Source organism: Suncus etruscus, chromosome 2 (assembly GCF_024139225.1).
Source record: "Suncus etruscus isolate mSunEtr1 chromosome 2, mSunEtr1.pri.cur, whole genome shotgun sequence".
NCBI classification, from domain to species: domain Eukaryota; kingdom Metazoa; phylum Chordata; class Mammalia; order Eulipotyphla; family Soricidae; genus Suncus; species Suncus etruscus.
The window spans coordinates 163,647,931-163,660,982 of NC_064849.1; the positions used below are offsets into that span (position 1 = coordinate 163,647,931).

A 13,052-nucleotide genomic window follows, 5' to 3' on the forward strand; every position below is an offset into this window, starting at 1 on the left:
GATTTTGTTGAGGATCTTTGCATCTGCATTCATCAGTGATATTGGTCTGTAATTTTCTTTTTTCATAGCATCTCTGTCTGGTTTAGGTATCAAGGTGATGTTGGCTTCATAAAAGCTATTTGAAAGTGTTTCCATTTTTTTTGATTTCATGAAAGAGTCTTGCCAGGATTGGTAGTAGTCCCTCTTGGAAAGTTTGAAAGAATTCATTAGTGAATCCATCTGGGTCTGGGCTTTTGTTTTTGGGCAGACTTTTGATTACCATTTTAATTTCATCAATAGTGATGGGAGTCTTTAGATATACTATCTCCTCTTCATTCAACCGTGGAAGATTATGAGAGTCCAAGAATTTATCCATTTCTTCCTATTTCTCATTGTTAGTGGCATAGAGTTTCTCAAAGTAATTTCTGATTACCCTTTGTATCTCTGCCATATCAGTAGTGATCTCTCCTTTTTCATTCCTAATACGAGTTATGAAGTTTCTCTCTCTCTTTCTTTGTTAGTTTTGCAAGTGGTCTATCAATCTTGTTTATTTTTTCAAAGAACCAACTTCTGATTTCGTTGATCTTTCAGATTGTTTTTGGGTTTCCACTTTGTTGATTTCTGCTCTCAGCTTTGTTATTTCGTTCTGTCTCCCTATTTTTAGATCCTTTTGTTTAGCAGTTTCTAGTTCTATGAGCTGTGTCATTAAGCTACTCAGGTAAGCCCCTTCTTCCTTCCCTATGTGTGCTTGAAAAGCTATAAATTTTCCTCTCAGTACTGCTTTTGCTGTGTCCCATAAGTTCTGATAGTTTGTGTCTTTATTATCATTTGTTTCCAGGAAAGTTTTCATTTCCTCTTTGATTTCATCTCGGACCTACTGGTTATTCAGTATGAGGCTGTTTAACTTCCAGGTGTTAACATTTTTCTTCTGTGTTTCTTTAGAATTCACATATAATTTCAGAGCCTTGTGGTCAGCGAAGGTAGGCTGCAAGATTTCTATACTCATGATATTATGAGGTATGTTTTATGTGCCAGCATGTAGTCTATCCTGGAGAATGTCCATTTACATTGGAGACGAATGTGTATCCAGGTTTCTGGGGATAAAGTGTTCTATATATATCCACTAGGCCACTTTCTTCCATTTCTCTTCTCAGGTCTAGTATATTCTTGTTAGGTTTTAGTCTGGTTGACCTATCCAGTGTTGACAAAGCTGTGTTGAGGTCCCCCACAATCATTATGTTGTTATTGATATTATTTTTCAGATTTGTCAAAAATTGTATTAAATATTTTGTTGGACCCTCATTCAGTGCATATATGTTTAGGAGAGTTATTTCTTCCTGCTCTACATACCCCTTGATTAATATAAAATGTCCATCTTTGTCCCTTATAACCTTCCTGAGTATAAAGTTTGAATTATCTGATATTAGTATGGCCACTCTAGCTTTTTTATGGGTGTTGTTTGCTTGGATAATTTTCTTTCAGCTTTTTATTTTGAGTCTATGTTTGTTCTGACTATTCAGGTGCATTTTTTGTAGGCAGCAGAAGGTTGGATTGAGTTTTTTGATCCATTTAGCCACTCTGTGTCTCTTAACTGGTGCACTTAGTCCATTGATATTGAGAGAAAGAATTGTCCTGGGATTTAATGCCATCTTTATATCGAAATTTGGTGTGTCTTTTGGTCAGTCTTGTCTTAAATTAGGTCTTTCAGTTTTTCTCTTAAAACTGGTTTTGAGTCTGTAAAGTTTCTGAGCTGTTTTTTGTCTATGAAACCATGTATTCTTCCGTCAAACTGGAAAGTGAATTTTTCTGGGTACAGTATTCTAGGTGAAGCATTCATTTCATTGAGTTTTGTCACTATGTCCCACCACTGCTTTCTGGCCTTGAGTGCTTCTGGTGACAGGTCTGCTGTAAATCTTAAGGATGCTCCCTTGAATATAATTTCCCTTTTTGATCTTGGTGTTTTCAAAATTCTGTCTCTATCTGTGGGATTTGTCATTGTGACTAGGATGTGTCTTGGGGTGGTTTTCCTGGGGTCTGTTTTGGTTGGTACTCTTCGAGCATGCAGGATTTGATCACGTATATTCTTTAGCTCTGGAAGTTTCTCTTTAATGATGTTCTTGATCGTTGATTCTTCCTGGAAATTTTCTTCCTGGGTCTCTGGAACTCCAATGATTCTTGTTTCTGTTGAGCTTATAAACTTCTATTTTCATCTTTTCCCATTCTTTGACTAATTTTTTCATTGTCTGTTCATTTGCTTTAATTTTTTTTCAGTCTCTCCCACTGTATGGAGTTCTTATTTATCTCATCTTTCACAGCACCAATTATATTCTCAGCTTCTGTTACGCTTGTGTAGAGCTTATCCATTTTGTCATTCACTTTGTTTACTGAGTTTTTCAGGCCTGTTATTTGACCTGTTATTTCAGTTTGAAGTTTTGTGATTTCTGTCTTCATATTTTCTTGGTTCTTATTAGTGTTCTGTTCAACTCGATCCATGGTTTCTTTGAGTTCTTTGAGCATCTTCCATGTTGCTTGTCTATACTGCTTATCTGAGAGATTGATTAGTTGGTTGGTCATTTTCTGGTCATCAGAATTGTCATCTTCATTCTCTATGTCCGATGCTGGCCTGCTTTGTTTCCCCATTGTCACACTTCTATTGTGGTGGTATTCATTGGCTAAATGATGTACCTGGACATGCTCCTCTGTCTCTGCCCTTTCTGGGTGGGTTGACTTGCCTCCAAGGAAGGGGTGTCCTCCATGGATGAAGCCTCACACAGGATCAAATCTTAGGCCCGAGCATGCAGCAGAAAAGACAGTCTGGGGAGAAGTGCCTGGCTTCAGTAATCCAGCACAGTTATTAGTGTGATCTTTTTCTTCTTGTTGCAATGGCGTTCTTTCCTTAGAAAGAGCGCAGGACTGCATAGTGAAGCTGAGTGGCCGTGCTCTGCTGGAGTCTCTTTTCGGCCAACTCCCAAGAGGTTCAGGCGAAGGACAGGAGACAGACACACAGTCAGCACTCACAATATTTTCCCTGACTCTAAGATCTTAATTATACATTACTTAATACTGTAAGGACTTTGACACCCCAAATTCAAATAAAGCTGACTTTTATAACTCACTATTTGAAAAAACTCCTAAGATAAAAAAACCATTGGAAAATAAGTACTGAGTTTATTTCTCTGATTTCATTGCCAAAAAGGCAGCAGAAATATATTGAACATCTATGATCTTTTAGGATTCTTCTAGAAGATGGTTATTCAACGTTGACAAAGCAGAGACTTCTTTCTCCATAGAGATCACTAACAGAATGAGACAACAGTAGGCTGCATTTCAAAAAAAGGTTTCCAGTTGGGTATAAAAGGGATGTGGGAATTTCAGTTTTTGTCTTATTGCTTAAATATGTTAGGTTGTGCTATTTCTTTCTTTCTTTCTTTCTCTCTTTCTTTCTTCTTTCTTTCTTCTTTCTTTCTTCTTTCTTTCTTCTTTCTTTCTCTCTTTCTTTCTCTCTTTCTCTTCCTTCCTTTCTTTTTTTCTTTCTTTCTTTCTTTCTTTCTTTTATTCTTTTTTTGTTCACACCCGGCAGTGCTCAGGGGTTACTCCTGGCTCTGTGCTCAGAAATCGCTCCTGGTAGGCTCGGGGGACCATACGGGACGCCGAGATTCGAACTGATGACCTTCTGCATGAAAGGCAAACGCCTTACCTCCATGCTATCTCTCCGGCCCCAGGTTGTGCTATTTCAAGTAAGCTGAAATTCAATCTTGGTTTGAACATCCTTTTATAGACAGAATAGATATAAATGTATAAGTTGCAATGTAATTTGTAAACAGTATGAAAGGCCTTAAAAATCTTATAAGAGTCAAAATCTTGCAGCATATAGTTCATTATTTTATACTAAAAGAATGAGATGGGGCCGGTGAGGATGTGGTAGAGGTAAGGTGTCTGCCTTGCAAGTGAAAGACCACAGTTTGATCCCCCAGCATCCCATATGATCCCCCCAAGCCAGAGGCGATTTCTGAGCACTTAGCCAGGAGTAATCCCTGAGCATCAAACAGATATGGCCCTCCCAAATCACCCCCCCCAAAAAAAGGATGAGCTATGCCCGAAGTCTAAAAACCAGAAGGCCAACCTGTGTCCATAGTCCTAGACTTTCTCTGATTTACCAACTTTCCTCACTGTACTTTTCATTTCTTAATCTGTGGATCTGGGGATCATTCTTGTTCATTATATATTTATTCATTCATTTATTTACTTTTTGGTTTTGGGTCACATCTGATAGTGTTCAAGGTTTATTTTTGTCTATGTGTTCAGTATTGAATACAGGATGGCAATATGAAGGCAAGCACTTGAACTACTTATCTCTCCAAACCTGGTGCTTTGTTCTTAATGGATTATTCAGCTATTGTTAGAATACTTCAAAGAGGCATCAGATTTCATAAAACATTGTTTTGGAAGTTTTTGAATAGTTTTGTATTTTTTTTAAATCTTACAAAACAAAAATCACAATCAAATGTTTTCAACAAAGTTTTACCTCCTCAGAAACTAAATACCAACATAATTCATGCATGCAGGTTAACAGATGTTTGCATAGACCTAATCATGAACTCTGAGTATACATTTTTACATTTTAAAATTGGTTTGCTGCTAAAGAAGGTTGTATCTCTGATCAGGTCTTTTTATATGAATAATGTGAAAATAAATTCAATGAAGTACCTACTGCAATAGAAATCAGATGTGCTCACATAATGGTGACCCAGACTTGCACTGAGAGTAATTTAGCTATAACATAACCATCAGCTATGCTGTAACAGAGAAGCACAACACATACAGAATGATACCACTTTCTAATTTGTTTTTAATATTTTCCTTAAGTTTCAGAAGATATTGCTTTTTTACATCTATTATGGGGTGCAACTAGACTTATTGATTCAACCCAAATGTTTTAAGAAAAAATAAACAAATTCTCTTCTTTTCTATTTTAGATCACTTTATTTGAAGAAAATCCTGAGACATCAATATAAGCTTCTAAAATTCTTTACCATTCGCACCTGTGTGTGAATCTGCATTTTTAGTATCATGCAAGCCATTCAAAGCAATAAATTAAATGATATTCTCTTATAACTCAGATTTCACAATTTGTACCATGAAAAGTATCCTTTGTCTCATTAGTTCAACTTTACTGTAAGCAAAAAAAACTTTATAAAAAGCAAGTACTTAGGTATAAATTTCTAAATTTTTTAAACAGCAATATACTACATGTCTTGTAAACACAAAGAATTTTATATAACATTAAGTTATAAAATGATTCTTATAAATATTTTAAACAGGGTTATTTAAAAAAAACACATTTTAAGACAATCCTAAGTAGTTATAACTGTCATGGGAAACATCACTCCAATTTATCAGTTTCAAATAATGGTTTCCCTCTCTCTTAGCTATAAGATTTTCTGAGTTCAGATTCTCATTTCTTCATGGACAAGTATACTCTCACCAAATCATACCAATCTTTTAGCTGTTTTCCATGCCACCCTTGTTTTCATTCTAGCATTTTATAATTTCACATTTTTTCTAGGTTGCAGAGTAGCCCATACTTTCCACTACCTTCCATTTTCATATCACATCTTAGAGACCTAAACCTTCATATGTTAAGAGAAATGCCATCAACCTCACATACATTCCTGGGCCACACTCCATTCTTCTACATTGTAAATTTTTCTTCAAAGCATTTCTATTTTGAGGAAAAAAGCAATAATGTAGCAGGTAGGGCACTTGATTTGCAAGCGATGGACCTGGGTTCGATTCCCGGCAAATGATCCCCAAGCATTACCAGGAGTAATTTCTGAGTGCAGAACCAAGAGTCACTCCTGAGCATAGCCAGGTATGACCCACCCAAATACACAACAATAAAGCATTATTAATTTTCTTTCTAAATATTTGGGTTTTTATATATTCCTTCTTCCCCTTCTTCCTTCCTCTCTCCCTTTCTTCCCCTCCTCTTTCCTTTCCTTTCTTCCTTTCTTTCCTTTCCTTCTTTCTTTGTTTCCTTTCTCTTTCCTCTTTCCTTCTCTCCTTTTTCTTCCTTCTTTGTTTCTTTCCTTCTTTCTCTCTTCCCTTCTCTTCCATTTCTTCTCTTACTTTTCTTCTCTCTTTCTTTCCCTTATTTCTTTCTCCTTTTTTCTCTAATTTATTTCTTGCTTTCTTTCTTCCTTTTCCTTTCTTCTTCTCTTTCCCTTTATCTCATTCTTTTTTATCTCCCATTCCTTTCTCTTTTCTTCTCTTTATCCTCTCCTCTTTCCTTCTCTTGTTTTCTTTTTTTCCTTTCTTTTCCTCTTCTTTCTGCCTTTTTATTGCACTCTCTTTGCTTCTTTCTATTTTCCTTTCACTATATCTTTGTCTTTTTTCCTTGACATCCCTTATGGTCCCCCAAGTCTACAAGGCATAATTTCTGAGAGTAGAGACAGGAGCAACCCCTGAGCAACACCAAGTGTGGCCAAAACTGAAGAAAAAAAAATAAGATGACTTCCTTTATATTTTGGGACACCTCTATGCTGCCTATTATTTATTCCCTATTCTTCTAAAATTTCATTTTTATCTCCAGCTTCCCAGTAATTGTGCACACAGTTCAAAATTGCCACCAACTTTAATATACCTGCAGCTCAACTGCTCATCATTTCTGGCTGTAACTTATTCTCAGTGCACATATTCAATTACATAAAAAAAAACATTTGGCTCTATTTAAACTCTAGAATAACCCAGCCTTAACCTTTGTAGGTATACAAAGATATGACGGTGTCTCAATAGAACATGCTACCAGCAGATAGATCCAACATTGAGCCTTACAGTTTCAATACTTCAGCAGGTATTGCCAAGGACTTAAGAGGCAGCTTAAAGGGAATCTTCAATTAGGCCCAAAGTGTGCCTACTAGAGAGCAGAACAGATTGAAACAGAACATAATGAAGGTGGCAACAAGAACTCTCACTTAAATGAATATCATAACATCACAATAGAATAAAATGTATTTAAGAAATTAATTATTTCATTTTCATTTCTTGTTATTTTTGTATTTAGGACTTTTCCATTGAAAGCATCAAAAATAAAAAATAAAAATAAATAAATTTAAAAATCAAAAATAAAATAATTAAAAAAGCATCAAAGCTCAAATTTTAAGATGTGGAAGCAACAAGAAAAAGAAAGAAGGAAAATCTACTACAACACACACTAAAGTAAGACAGTGTCATCTAGATTAAAAAAAGGAAACTATTCATGTTGAGTTTGAATGGCTGTTTAGCTTGGGCTTTTTGTTTCATCTCTACCATGAGAGAGAGAAATACTGTCAACTCGGGGCCGGCGAGGTGGCGCTAGAGGTAAGATGTCTGCCTTGCAAGCGCTAGCCAAGGAAGGACCGCGGTTCTATCCCCCGGTGTCCCATATATGGTCCCCCCAAGCCAGGGGCAATTTTCTGAGTGCTTAGCCAGGAGTACCCCTGAGCATCAAACAGGTGTGGCCCAAAACCCCCCTCCCAAAAAAAAAGAAAGAAAAAGAAATACAGTCAACTCTAACAGGTTCAAAAAAGTTAAGACTGAAGGGATGTAGGGGTTCTATAACCTAGAACCTGAACACAATGTAGCAAAATAGCCAAAGTAACCAAAACCAGATTGATATAGTGCTCAACTAGTGATCGCCTAAATATAGTTTAAAATAAGACCATAAAGTTGGGTTTGGAGCAGTAGTAGTATATGGATAAGTTGCTTGTTTTGCGTGTGGCCAACCAAATTTAATCCTAACTCCCAATCAGAGTTTGATCTCAAAGGGGGGTAAGGTCTCTGAAAGTTACAGGAAGTGATTCTGAGTCTGGAATAATCCCTGAACACAGCCAGATGTCCCCATAATAAAACAAAACAAAATACCATAAAAATCATTTAATGTTCGCTCTTCTAACCTTATATTTAGAAAATTGACTATCATAACCAAACTTCTATAATGATTTCAAATAAAACAGTGTAGAGTCAGATACATACTTTACAACAGTCATATACATACTTTACACCATATCATTTACTTTTGCCTGGCTCACCAATTCTATGAATTGGTGAATATTCACAAGACTGTACTTCCTATAAATGCATTTTAGGAGGGAAAAAAAGGAAGAGATTTAATTAATAAGTATTTGTTTCCCAATGTTTTGACATTTACAGAGTCTAGGAACAAGGGCGATGAACATAAAATTGAGATTACTATCATGTATAAGAGTGAGGCCAGAGAGATAGCATGGAGGTAAGGCTTTTGCCTTGCATGCAGAAGGTTGGTGGTTCAAATCCCGGCATCCCATATGGTCCCCCAAGTTTGCCAGGAGCGATTTCTGAGCATAGAGCCAGGAGTAATCCCTGAACACTGCTGGGTGTGACCCAAAAACCCAAAAAAAAAAAAAAAAAAAAAAGGAATAGGAGTGGATTAAAAAATTAAAAGGTGAGAATTTAAATGGGAATTCTTTTATTCTATTGTGTACATTGATTCCACTTACCTGAAGCAAACAATTAACTCCATTTCACAAATTTCACTATCAAGCAAGTTGTGAAATATGTCAATGGATAATAGTTTATCTAAGTATTTTGTATGCTTAAGCAGATATAACGTCAAATGCCAATGTATTTTATTTGGGAGCTGTTTTTAAAAGATTACTCAGGAACTATTACACAATGAGGAGATCTGCTTTAGAGGTTTGACTTTAGACTCTGGTGTCAAACTGAGTTCAAATCCTAAATTTGTACTTCTTACATGTAAGCCCAAATAGATATTACATTGAGTAAGGCCTTGCATATGGCAAATGCTGATTTAATACTCAGCATTCCAAATAGTCTCTTGAGCACGACTAGGTGTGATTCCTGAGTATGAAACCTGGAGTAACTTCTGGGGCCGGAGCGGTGGCCCAAGCTATAAGGCTTCTGCCTTGTGCGCACTAGTCTAGGATGGACCTCGATTCAATCCCCTGGTGTCCCTTATGGTCGATTTCTGAGCCCACCGCTAGGACTAATCCCTGAGCGTCAACGGGTGTGGCTGAAAAAACAAGCAAAAACAAAAAAAACACCACCAACAACAACAACAACAAAAAACCCTAAAGAACTTCTGAGCATTTTCAGGTTCTTTCTTCAAAAGAGAAATACTGGCCATTTCAAGTGGTTTTTGTGATGCTTGAATGAATCGCTTCATATAAAGCTGTTAGAAACTCCTGAAGAATGGCAGATCTCCATGAGGAATGAACATTATCTCCCGATTTTCCTTTTATCTACCTCTATCTCTCTATTCATTCTCTTTTTCACATTAAGACATTCCATTAAATTGTTTCACTTCTATATAATACATATTGCAAACTGGCCCAACCATCATTAAGATATCATCACCAAAGAAATGCCTTTGACCAAGATGAAATAGCTGACAAGTTGCTTAACACAATGTTAAATTGTTATTGTTAAGGAATGGGAAGCTTCTCTTTTAAAAGACTCCAAGTTTAAAGCCAACTTGATTAAATATTCAGAGCAGACAGACTAGTTTATATAGCTAGAGACACTGAGGTCAGCCTGGAGGATGGATGAGCATGCCCATCCCTAAGCCTGTCATGGCACATGCTAGAATCTCTACCGAGTTCAGACACCTCAGGCTTGTCAAGAAGAGGTGTGTCCAGAGGTTGTAAAGATTTGAACCTTACAAATGAGCATCATGCAGTATCCGAATGAGTCATGTTCTATTTTATGGGTGTAGATCATCTTCAAAGAAATACTAAACTGACCATAAACATCAGATCACAGAACATAGGCTCCTCATAAAAAAAGCAATAAAAATAAATACAGCTATTGCCTAAAATTTAAAGTCTCACAAGTTTATTATCAAAACATATGCATCAATGCTCATCTTCTTCTGCTGGATATCACTGAGTTTCCAAACTGTTGATAAAGTTATTTGTATTGCAGATCATTATTTTGAGGAGAAAAAACTTAATGTAATTGGAGCATAAAATAATTTTAAAAACATTAGCATTTTAATTTGTTATTTGATTTGAATCTTGAAATTTTGTTAACACTTATCAATTCTAACCTGGAATCTGAAACCTGTAATCTAATATGGCCTAAGAAATATCTACATTTAGAGTGGCCAAAATGTCAAGTGATTTCAAGATTTAAAGTAAAGTATTTGTGTAATCTTCTGAATGTACTCAAATGTCATATATAATAATATTTTGTTCATTATTACTCTCAGACATTTCCTGTTTGGATATTATCTTTGGCTCCCAGCAGTGTATGAAGAACATAGCAAAAAAAATCCAATAACATACTTTTAAAATATATGTTAAATTTTTAGCACTTAATTTTATGAAACTGTATATGAAGAGCATTCTCATGTGTGATGTAGGTGTTTTTTTTTTAGGTTTCTCATTAAATAAATTTGTTTTAAAGAGAATTTAAAACAAATTCTGTTTTAAATATGCTCATGACTTCCCCCAGCACCACTTGGTGCTGTAGAAAAGTAGTACGAATGAAAATCTTCACAGTCAAGAATATTATGATTCAGATAGATGGCTATAAGCTAATATTAAAACATAATTCTATGGGGGGATTATTTTTTAAAAAATTAACTATTATCAGCATTTAGAGTAAGAGATGAGCCGAGATAATTTTGGTAAAGTGTGGCCAAATTTTATGAAAAAAAAATTTTTAATGAATTCAAAGAACCCACTGGGAAGGTAAACAATAAATTAAACCTCTTTACAAGGGATGACAAATAGGTTTATGAAGAGTTTAGCCTAAAGTACAGTAATGTCTTCAAAGATAAATATATTTTATTTTATAAATATAAATAAATATATTTGACTGTCAGGAAAATTTCCAGGTACTCAAGTAAAATAGAGGCACAAATTAGGCTTAATTCCCAGTATTTTAATCTTTTGGAATCTCTAGATCTTTATCAAAAACTTGGGTAGTCAGAAAATATCTCAATGGATAAATTTAAATTAAACATTTTACAGGGGCTGCAGAGATAGTACAGCAAAGAAAGTACTTGTTTTGCATGCAGTTGAGTCAAGTTCAGTCCCTAGCACCCTTTGTGTTCCTTTCCAGGAGTGATCCTTAAACAGTGCCAAGAATAAGTTGTGAGCCCAGGCCCAGAAACAAAACAAAACAAAACAAAAAAGGAAAAAGAAATGTATAAAGCTACTAAAGATATCACAATTGAGCTAACAGAGTTGGTTCTAGAAACAAAAAGAAATAAGTATGTTGAGTAGAGTTTGAGGAAAATAAGAATCAGAGGTAAAAATTAAATGATCACTTAAATTCTTCTTATATTTTCCTGTTAGGATCACCTAATACAGATACCAAGAATTAAACTCAGGGCTTTCTTGCACATAACTCTATAGCTTTAATTCAACCTCTCACTTATCAGGAAGAGTTTTAAATCACTGACATCTTCTGAACCCCAGTAACTTACATTTTCTTGCAGCTTTCTCAGTACAGTTTCCATATTTTTTAGTATCTCTTCACTGCCATCCACATGGCCACCCAAGCAGGGAATAATACTAGGGTGACTTTATTTAATGAGATGCATTCAACCAATCTAAAATTATGACCATTTTATCTCCAAGAATATTCAACTCTAATACTTCATAGCCAATTGAGTTATATTATCTAAATGTCCCTTCTCCTAGTACCCAAGGAATTCATCAGTATCATTTATTAACTATGCTAGTTTTCACTTTGGGTATGCTATTGTTGGCTAACCTAGTGTGGTTTTGTAGCATTAATATTCTAAGTACACTATTATTCTATATAAGTATAATAAAGCATAGAAAAATTTCAGTCTCCTTTGTTTCCATTACTTGAGTCTAATAGTTAAACTGAAGCCATTTATAATATACTATTATTAAAAACTAGAATATATGCCCCCAAAATGTACAAATAATTAATACAACATTATTGCATTTTCAAACACAGCAAAAACATTTGAAATTTTATTAGATACGCAGAAGAGACAGATGTGGATTGGCAAATATAATTATAGTTAGGAGACATAATAAAACAAGTGAAGATATATGAGAGAGAAGGTTATATATGCCGACCATGAGTAAAGCAATTCAGCATATTGCATTTGCACATGTGCTTCATCGTGGAATCTCAGCTACTCGTGATAAAGAGTAATTTAAAGAACCTCTTTGCACATTTCTCAGGAAGGATTAAAGCAAGGGCAAATACAGAAGGATTCTCTCAGCAGAATTTCTTTCATCCACTGTTTGACTACAAATCTAGGCCCTGTATTTTAATATTTATAAAATAATATTAAAAATTACTCCAGGAATCTGGTTACTAAGCTTGATGATTATTTTCCCTAAAGAAATTGAATGATTATTCAACAGAAAGAAAGGTAATAAAAATATCCCCAGATTATTGCAACCTTTATAACTGGAATTCTTAGATGTTTTTTAAAGAAACTCTAGCTACAAATGGATCAATAAAGGCTCACTTTCTCTAACTACCTGTCCTAGCTTTGGCTCCCTTCTCCTGGCTAGATATTTTTATGTCTATACTCGTCTTATATTTTCTTCTCATAAAATTGCTCAAAAAAGTTTATAGTAGCATATTTCTGGTTTAATTAATAACTAAAATTTATTTTTGGAAATTTTATGCATTTGAATTATATATGCCTGGATATTATTATAGCATATTGATATTACTGTAATGTCTTAAGAAATCAAACTTGTGCTTGCTTCGGCAGCACACATACTAAAATTGGAACGATACAGAGAAGATTAGCATGGCCCCTGCGCAAGGATGACACACAAATTCGTGAAGCGTTCCATGTTAAAAAAAAAAAGAAAGAAATCAAACTCAAGAAATTGATATTCTTGACACTTTTGTGGGGGAGGGGTTCGGACTACACCTGCTAGTACTCAGGGGTTACTCCTACCTCACCACTCAGAAATCGTTCCTGGCTGGCTCAAAAAACCATATGGGATGCCAGGAATCGAACCTGGGTCAGTCTCTAGTCAGCTTCTTGTAGGCAAATGTTCTACAGCTGTGCTATTACTTCAGCCCTG

General features: G+C 35.3%; 1 non-coding gene across 1 annotated transcript; it reads left to right on the forward strand.

Moving 5' to 3' along the window:
- The first annotated feature begins 12,714 nt into the window (after positions 1–12,714).
- Positions 12,715–12,821, forward strand: LOC126003134 (U6 spliceosomal RNA). The gene has a single exon (XR_007493673.1). It is a non-coding gene; the product is annotated as a U6 spliceosomal RNA (small nuclear RNA).
- Positions 12,822–13,052: the final 231 nt, after the last annotated feature.